This window comes from Mastomys coucha, unplaced genomic scaffold (genome assembly GCF_008632895.1).
Source record: "Mastomys coucha isolate ucsf_1 unplaced genomic scaffold, UCSF_Mcou_1 pScaffold22, whole genome shotgun sequence".
Classification (NCBI taxonomy): Eukaryota; Metazoa; Chordata; class Mammalia; order Rodentia; family Muridae; genus Mastomys; species Mastomys coucha.
The window spans coordinates 216215646-216225114 of NW_022196905.1; the positions used below are offsets into that span (position 1 = coordinate 216215646).

The window sequence follows — 9469 nt, forward strand, 5'->3', positions numbered from 1 at the left end:
CCCCGCGCTCGTCTCCCAGGAAAGCGTTCGGGCAGGTAGGTGCCAGGCCAGGCTGCTGTGTTTCGCCGGCGCTGTGCGACACTCCTGCTCCTCCCAGCAGACTGCCCCGGCAGCGACCCTATCCCTAGTCCCAGCCCTGGTTCCCAATAGGAAAGACTTGCACAGACCTTAGAGTTCCTCCGAGGCAAAAAGCGCCAGGTCCGCGCCCCGGCCAGACTGAGCTTGAGTTGGAAAACGAGGGTGGCGCGCGGGTGACCAGGGTTGCAGCACAGTTTCGGCTGAGTGAAAGTTCCCCCGACCGCCTGGCTTCTCCAGGAGAGAGCTTGCTCAGCCCACAAGCTCCGGCGATGGTCCGGTGGATCAGAGGGAGGCTCCCCACCTCCTAGACACAGTGGCCAGACTAGAGGGGATGGGTGTGAGCGCGAGGCTCCCTAAGAAAAGCAAACTCTGGAGGAACACGCCTCCCGCGATCTTCCTTAGGCTCCACAGGCTCCCAGACCTACCCATCTACTCTGGGACCGAACTGCAGGAGCGCTCTTCCCGCCTGCCCTCCAGGGAGCAGCCACCAAGTTGCAGTGCTGCTGCCCCCGCCAGGCCTTTAAGGGCAGGGATCTTTAACTATTTCCTTCCTGAGAAGAAGTTGGGGGTTAGTCTATTGGGTAGGGTTGAAAGTAGAGAGCAACAGAGCTGACTCAAGGTTTTAGGAAGAAACTCAGGGCACTTGAGCCATGAGTACAGGAGAGTTTGATCAGCAGGGAAGCCAGGAAACACGGGCTGTGTCTCCGTTGTCCCCTGTCAACTTTCCTTAGCTTGGTAGTACTCCTCACCTTAGGGGAAGTTATGAAACCCAGGTGGACAGCATGTCTTTGGCTCAAGTATGCCCTACAAGATCACAAAGCCTTAGCCCAAGACAAAGCGGGGAGCTGGGGAGTCTGTGGAAGGGTCCAGGGTGTGCTCACGTCTGAAAGTTGAAATGACGATGGGGAGACCCTTCAGAAGACAGTGTCTTTATCACAGACTGTGTCAAGTCACGGTAAGATGGGGGAGTGGGAGGAGAGATAAGGGCCAAACACCAGGGCTCCTGGGGAAGCAGGCTTGGCTGTATGGATACCCTAGAAGCTCATTGGTTCCCTACAGTATCTATAGCGGAATTGAACCTCAGTTTGTTCTTAGGACATCTAGGAGAAGGGGGAGACAAGACTTATGTCTCCCCCTGGGAAAGAATTTTAACAACAGCTTCCTCACAGTGTGGTGGCTAGATTCCAAGAACAAATGTCCCAAGAGAGAGGAAATAGAAACTGCCACCTACTTAAGGTCTAGGTCCAGATAGTGGCACAGAGGAACTTTTACTCAATTCTGTTAGCCACCAATCCCAGATTAAAGTGGCACAGAGACCCCACTTGTCAGGGGTCATTTTGTAAACCTGTCCCGGCAATCAGGAACGCCTGTATGGAAAGATTTTAATATTCTTCTGGTACTGTTGGGGCAGGCATTACGCAGTTCGCTAATCTAGTGTTTATCTCCAGTTTCTCCAGGAAAGATCCACAATAATCGTCTCGGTCTGCTCTGAAGGGGTAAGCGTTTGTGGTGACAGCTTGGCAAGCTGACATTCTTTTCCAGGAAGAGAAGTTACGGCCTTCTTCCAGAAGACTGTTCATAACTTGGTATGTGAAATGGACTGGCTCTCAGGCCCTGCTCACCCAGCGGCCAGGCGCTTGGGCAGTGCACCATCTGTGTAACTGAACATGTCCATCAGGCTAGTCTTTGGAACAGCACCCCAGGGTCCCCCGCCTTTTGCTGATCCCACTGTGGTATGGACTAAGCATTAAAATTTTCTCTTTCACACCCCTTAGGATGATCACTATTTAAACACAAATGAAATTAGAAAATAAGCCGAATTGGCAGGAGTGCTGAAAGGCAAACTCCTGTTTACTGAGGCAACAGCAGTGGGAGGCCAGCAGTGCTCCCCAAATAATTACCATTAAAATTACCAAGGGTCAAGCAATTCCTGCATGTGTATATAAAATGGGCAGCAAGGTTGATGCTGTAGACAGAGTGAGGCTGAAGGACATAGAAACAGAACAGATAGCCTGTGTTCTTTCTACAGTTGGGCCAGAGACAGATCAGCAGGATGGTGCCTGCTTGGTTAGCATCAAGTTACTTCAGGTTAGTGTTTGTGTTAAATATGCAGAAAGAAAGAATTCCAGCTAACTGGCTTATTTGGGAAATGTGTTTATTTGTGTGTGTGTGTATGTGTGTGTATGTGTGTGAGTGTGTGTGAGTGTGTGTGTGTGTGTATGTGTGTGTGTGTGTGTGATGGTGAAAGGTGACCTTGGGAAGTTGGGTGTGAGGCTTGAGTGCAAACACCATCACCCACTGAGTTATGTTCCGAGTTCGTGATGTTTAACTGAGCCCCCAAAGGTCAGATAACAGCTTAGTTTCTTCTTAATGACATGGACTTCAGCTTGAGTGAGTCCATTTCGAATGTTTTTCTGTGCTGTTCTGTTGTTGCTTGCTTGTTTTCATTAACACCATGATCACATTTATAGAAAGGACCTAGAATAGTCAAGACCACAGAGAAGGTCGACTAGTGACTCCTGGGGCTTGGAGAAGAGGGCTTACTGTTTTATGTGTTAAGAGGTTTAGTTTGGGTGATTTTGTGGCTCTGGGATTCAGTGGTGAGAGCTGCCCAGCGATGGTGCCATACTTAGTGAACTGTGCACTGGAACAAGTTAAAGCCACACATTTATACTATGCCTTGTTTGCCAGGAAGAAACAAATCTTCTTTCTTCATGTCGAGATAAAAACCCACATTGCCGTGTGTTCTGTTTATAAAGTGAATTGACTAAGAGAGACCTTCATAGCCAATAAACGTGCTTATTAAAGCTTCCAAACAGATCTGAAGCGAGAAAGCTTAGCGCTGCCTCATATAGGCGAGACCCCGTAGACTCTCCTTGTGGCTGTGAATTTAGCTTCTTTTCTCTGTTCTACTTTGAGGGCAATGGCCCCAGTGAACTCTGATCAATCTTTTTGGTTAAATTAACGTCTGTTCCAGCTCCCCGTTCCTATAGCAAGACGGCAGTCCGGCCTCCTCCTGTGCTTCCTGTTTGCTACTTCCTAAGGGTATTCAATCAGTATATTTTTTTGTCAAGTTTCCCAAGCTTGACTTTCAAAAGTTGTTTGTTTTCCCTGAAAGGTACGTTTAGGCTTAATGGTTTTCTAGGCTTCGGGGAAACTTGCTTTCCTTCTGCCTCTGTCTGTCCGTTCATCGGCTTGCTCAGTGAGCATTCCTGTCTTGGCACTTATAGTGACTTTACCTGGCAGGGAATCCTATTGATTTGATAAACAACCATAGATTAAGACATACTCAAGATAGCACTTACGAACCAACCACTCCTGTTTCCTAAGGCACATACTCATGTACGTTTACTTCATAGTTCAGATCTGCAAATCCATCTCAGTTGTTTCTAAACTTCTAGGGTCTTCAAACTCAGGCCACAGTAAAACACCAGAGTCTCTGCATTTTCTGAGAATAAAGCATAAATTTTTGTTTTCTTTTTTCTTTCTTTTTTTCTGGAGGAAGGAGAACAGGAAGGATTCAGAGACCCACAAACATAAAGGAAGGAAAGAAGAAGGGAAATGTGTAGGCAGTGAGAGGCTGACAACGATTGCCGCGGTGTTGCAGTGTGGATTTGAGCTGTGTGCCGAGCAGGGTTAGATAGCCAGGCAACACCTTTGGCCCGATGCTTACAATTGTCCCAAAGTGCTTTGTTTTCAAAAGCAAATATGATTGACACTCAGACAACTTGGGAGTTGGACACAGATTCCCCTCTTTAGTTATCTTCTCATTGTTGTGACCAAATGCTTGACAAGAAGCAACTTCATGAAGGAAGGGTGCACACTGGCTTCCCTGTGGGAGGGGCACAGCGGCAGGGAATAGTCAACCTGACTAGATCACCATGGAGACCTACCTCTGGGTGGGTCTAGAGGGTGTTTCTAGAAAGCAAATGAAGAAGGAAGTCCCGCCTTAAATGTAGGCGCTATCATTCTATATATGGTACCATTCTAAGGACAGTAGCTTGAATATGGTCAAGGCTTTAGCTGTCTCTGTTTCCAGAAAAGAGAGTGAAGAGGCAGCAAGAGAAGCAAATAACAGGAGGAAACAAACAGCTTGGAGGTTGACTTTAACCAGGACTGCCAGTAAGCCAGCCAAGACAGGGGAGTCCCCTCTCCATCCCACCCCATATTAAAGAGCTTTAAGGAGGGACAACAGGACAGGATCAGGACATTTGCATTGTCTTGGATTAGGTCCAGGTTTAGGAAACCAACTCTAAAGGTCATCCTTTTTGTTTGTTTTGGACACTTGAAATTAGTATTAGATAGTGTTAAGAATTTACTGGTTTTGAACTGGGATGGCACAGTCAGCAATGTGTTGAAAGGACAAGAATCTGAGTTATAGCCCCAGAGAACGCATTTGTCTCACGGCTGTGAAGTTAGAGATCAGGAAATCTCTGGGGCTTTTTGCCAACTAACCTAGCTTACTGGTGGGCAGTGAGGGATCCCATCTCAACAAACAAACAAACAAACAAAACCAACCAACCAAACAAACAGAAGGTGCCTGAGAAATTGTTCTCTGACCTCTACTCATGTGACATGTACACAGGTACATATAGTCTCCCCACTCTGAAATGTATTAAGTGTTAAAATATTATCTTAGTATGTAGGAAAATAGTTTCATATTTTATAGATTGTTTTCACTACCAAAGCATAAACAAAGCAATGTGAGTTGTAAAAAGCAAGAAGGAACAAAGAACTATCAAGGTGGACACACATATGGCAAGTCCCAGGCCAAAGGGTGGCACTGAAGGACAATAGAGCTTTTCAGCAGCCACTGTGAGTTATTGTTCAAGGAAAGGGAGGAAGGACCCTAAGGTGATGCAGAGGCCATTAATCAAGTCAGAGCTTCCACTGCCACCAAAGGCCCAAGGAAGTGTGTGAGCAACTCATTGTCAATGACGGGAATTGCTTCTGGATTTGAGCAGGGCTCTGTGATGCCTTCTACTGCCTCAGGGACCCATCACCTCCAGAGGTGCTGAGGTCATACTGCCAAGAAAGAAGGGCTGGAAGACAAAGACTGAAACCAAAGTTAGATGCCTTAGCCTTAAGATACTTCGGAATTCTCCTTGGTACCTTTTGTACTTGGAATCTGCCATCTCTTTTAGATGGGAGCTCTGTTCTGTGCCTTTGCAGGGTTGTGTTTTGGAAGCATGTAGCTAGCCTGACTTTACAGGGACCCAGCTGCACAGGAATTTGCCTCAAGACCAACTGTTCTTTTGGTCTCACTTAACTCTGTCTTAGATGATATTTAAATGACTTTAGACCTTCAACTTTTTATTAGATGAACTAAGACATTGGGGCCTGTTAGGAATAAGGAAATTTTAATGTGAGAAGGACATGGGTTTTTAGGAGCAAGAGGGCAGGAAGTTGTGGCTTGAGTTTTTGTGTCCCCTGTCATTAATCTGTTGATCTCCTACCACGTGATCTGATACACTTGGAAATAATCTTTTTGCAGATACTTAGAGCTCAGTCTTGAGGGCTGGGTTCTCATGAAGGATTAGCCCCATTCGAAGAGACAGCAGAGAGCTAGGTGTCTCTCTGCACACAGAGGTGACCATCTGCATGCCAGGGGGACAGCCGTCATCAGCATTTGACCACACTGTCACACAAATCTTGATTGCACAGCTTCCAGAATTGTGGGAAGATACATTTCTATTTATACCGTAGAAGTCTAATCTAAGTTATTTTGTTATTATAGATAATACCATATACATATGTATATTCAGTCTCTCTGGTTGTTTGCTGGTGTGAGGCCATAGGCTCATGAATGCCAGGATAGATATAAATGTGGGCAATTTGTAATGACACCATCATATTAAAACAAATCAAAAAAGTTGGACACCCTTGGTTGTAGGTATGTTTATTCAACTTCCCTTTGAAGTCTTTCTGACTGTATTTGTTGTGGTCCTATTCCTTCTGCAGTTGAGGCCCCTTTTATGTTTGCATACTTGCTTAGTGTAATGAGTCTTTATGAGTTACTATTAATAACACTGCACATGCATGCACAGTGTCAAATACTTCTGCACCTATCACAACGTCTCTGTATAGCAAGTTCTGTTCTGGTCTCACGTTGCTTTTGGTGAAACCAAATCTTAGAGAGGCTGAGCGGTTTGTCTAAGGTTATGTCATCTGAGTGTACCCCCTCTAAAATTCATGTTGAAACTTAATCTGCATGGTGATAGATAGCATTAAGTGACGAAGTCTTTGTTGGAGGTGGATAACTAAGTTATCAATGTATTCATGAGTAGATAGATGCTCTTCTGAAAGAGGCTAGAGAAACTAGCCACCATGGCTTCATGCCTTTCTGTCTGTCTGTTAATCTGGAGCATGCGGTGACAAGGCATTACCTTGGATATAGAGAGCAGACCTCATACATCTGCTTGACTTTCATTGTCCTGACCTCTGTAACTGTGAGAAGTAATTTTTTTCTTACAGATGCCTAAGCTTAGGTGTCTTTTTGTTAATGCAACACAAATGAACCAAGCTATTAACTGATGGGTGGAATTGTATCATTGACACCAACTCCCTTATTTTATTTGATTATTTTAGTTGCTGTTGTTGGTTGGTGTGTGTGTGTATTTATGTATGTATGTGGGGGTGCACATGCCTTTGTGTACACGTGTAGAGGCAAGAGGCTGACACTGAGTATCTTCTTCTATTGCTCTCCATCTCATTCTTTTAAAATGAAAAGACACTGTGTATGTGTGTGTATCTCTTTGTATCAGTGTGTGCACACATATGTAGATACCTGAGGAGTCCAGAAGAAGGTATCAGATCCCCTAGATCCAAGTTCCAGGTAGTTTTGAGCTACACTGCATGGGTGCAAACTCTAGTTAGAGAAAAAAAAATGGGCTTTTTATGGCTGAGCCATCTCTTTAGTCCCCTTACTTCACTTTTTGAGACAGCTTTCCCTACTGAACTTGGTGATCACCAGTTGGCTAGATTGGCTGTCTGGTGAGCTTCCAGGCTCCTGCCTTCTGCACCCAGCAGTGAGCTCCATGTCAGGCACTGTAATCTGCATGCTTTTTGTCACACTTCCAGAAAATTGTCTACTAATTCCCAGCAATTATTTTCCCAGGGAGAGAGTGGGGGTTTTGTTTACCTTCGTTTTATAGGAATACCTATCATTTCAAACTACTTTGAGTATTTAAAATCTAATGACAGCAATTCTTTAAACAATTTAAAAATCTACAGTTTTATGGGAGACATAACAATGGAAACCGTGAAAATTCAAAAAAAAAATCATCAGATCCTAGTACAGAATTTTATACTCAACTAAATTGGAAAATCTGGATGAAATGAACAATTTTCTAGACACATACAAGGTGCTAAAGTTAAATCAGGATCAGATAATCTAAACAGTCCCATAACCCCTAAAGAAATAGAAGCAGTCATTAATAGTCTCCCAACCAAAACCAAAACCAAACCAAAACAACAACAACAACAACAACAACAACAACAACAAACCCAGGACCAAATGGGTTCAGTGGAGAATTCTATCAGACCTTTAAAGGAGACCTAATACCAATACTCTTCAAACTATTCCACAAAATAAAAATAGAAGGTACACTACCCAATTCATTCCATGAAGCCTCAATTATGCTTATAATTATTCCTGAACTACACAAAGATCAAATGAAGAAAAAGAACTTCAGACCAATCTTCATTAAGAACATTGATGCAAAAATACTTAATAAAATTCTTGCCAAACGATTCCAAGAACACATCAAAATGATCATTCACCACGATCAAGTAGGCTTCATCCCAGGGATGCAGGGATGGTTCAATATATGGAAATCCATCAGTGTAATCCATTACACAAGCAAACTCAAAGAAAAAAAACCCCACATATCATTTCATTAGATGCTGAAAAAGCATTTGACAAAATTTAGCATCCCTTCATGTTAAAAGTCTTGGAAAGATTAGGAATTCAAGGCCCATACCTAAACATAGTAAAAGCAATATACAGCAAACCAGTAGCCAACATCAAACTGAATGGAGAGAAACTTGAAGCAATCCCACTAAAATCAGGAACTAGACAAGGCTGCCCACTCTCTCCCTATCTTTTCAACATAGTATTTGAAGTTCTAGCCAGAGCAATTAGACAACAAAAGATGTTCAAAGGGATACGAATTGGAAAGGAAGTCAAAGTATCACTATTTGCTGATGATATGATAGTATACTTAAGTGACCCCAAAAAATCCACCAGAGAGCTCCTAAAGCTGATTAACAACTTCAGCAAAGTAGCTGGATATAAAACTAATTCAAACAAATCAGTAGCCTTCTTCTACTCAAAGGATAAACAGGCTGAGAAAGAAATTAGGGAAATGACACCCTTCACAATAGCCACAAATAATATTACATACCTTGGTGTGACTCTAACCAAGCAAGTGAAAGATCTATACGATAAGAACATCAAGTCTCTGAAGAAAGAAATCGAAGATCTCAGAAGATGGAAAGATCTGCCATGCTCATTGATTGGCAGGATTAATATAGTAAAAATGGCCATCTTGCAGAAAGCAATCTACAGATTCAATGCAATCTCCTTCAAAATTCCAACTCAATTCTTCATAGAGTTAGAAAGAACAATTTGAAATTCATTTGGAATAACAAAAAACCCAGGATAGTGAAAAGTATGCTCAACAATAAAAGAACTTCTGGGGGAATCACCATTCCTGACTTCAAGCTGTACTACAGAGCAATAGTGATAAAAACTGCATGGTATTGGTACAGAGACAGACATGAAGATCAATGGAATAGAATGGAAGACCCAGGAATGAACCCACACACCTATGGTTACTTGATCTTTGACAAAGGAGCTAAAACCATACAGTGGCAAAAAAAAAGCATTTTTAACAAATGATGCTGGTTAAACTGGTGGTCAGCATGTAGAAGAATGCAAATCAATCCATTCTTATCTCTGTGTACAAAAGTCAAGTCCAAGTGGATCAAGGACCTCCATATAAAACCAGATACACTGAAACTAATAGAAAAGAACGTGGGGAAGAGCCTCGAACATATGGGCACAGGAGAAAAATTCTGAATAGAACACCAATAGCTTAGGCTCTAAGATCAAGAATTGACAAATGGGACCTCATATAATTGCAAAGCTTCTGTAAGGCAAAAGACACTGTCAATAGAACAAAGCGGCAACCAACAAATTGGGAAAAGATCTTGACCAATCCTATATCTGATAGAGGGCTAATATCCAATATATACAAAGAACTCAAAAAGTTATTCTCCAGAGAACCAAATAACCCTATTAAAAATGGGGTACAGAGCCGGGCGCACGCCTTTAATCCCAGCACTTGGGAGGCAGAGGCAGGCGGATTTCTGAGTCGAGGCCAGCCTG

At 43.3% G+C, this 9469-nt stretch overlaps 1 protein-coding gene across 2 annotated transcripts in view; it reads right to left on the minus strand.

The window, feature by feature from the left end:
• Ednra (endothelin receptor type A) overlaps positions 1 to 593 on the minus strand; it is a 62365-nt gene extending 61772 nt beyond the window's left edge. Inside the window, exon 1 of one of the 2 annotated variants that reach the window (XM_031340375.1) lies at positions 168 to 589. The gene's annotated coding sequence lies outside the window, so the exon portion shown is untranslated. Of the gene's footprint in view, positions 1 to 167 lie in introns of both variants that reach the window. The other variant, XM_031340376.1, reaches the window with a different exon arrangement.
• Between the last annotated feature and the right edge of the window lie 8876 nt (positions 594 to 9469).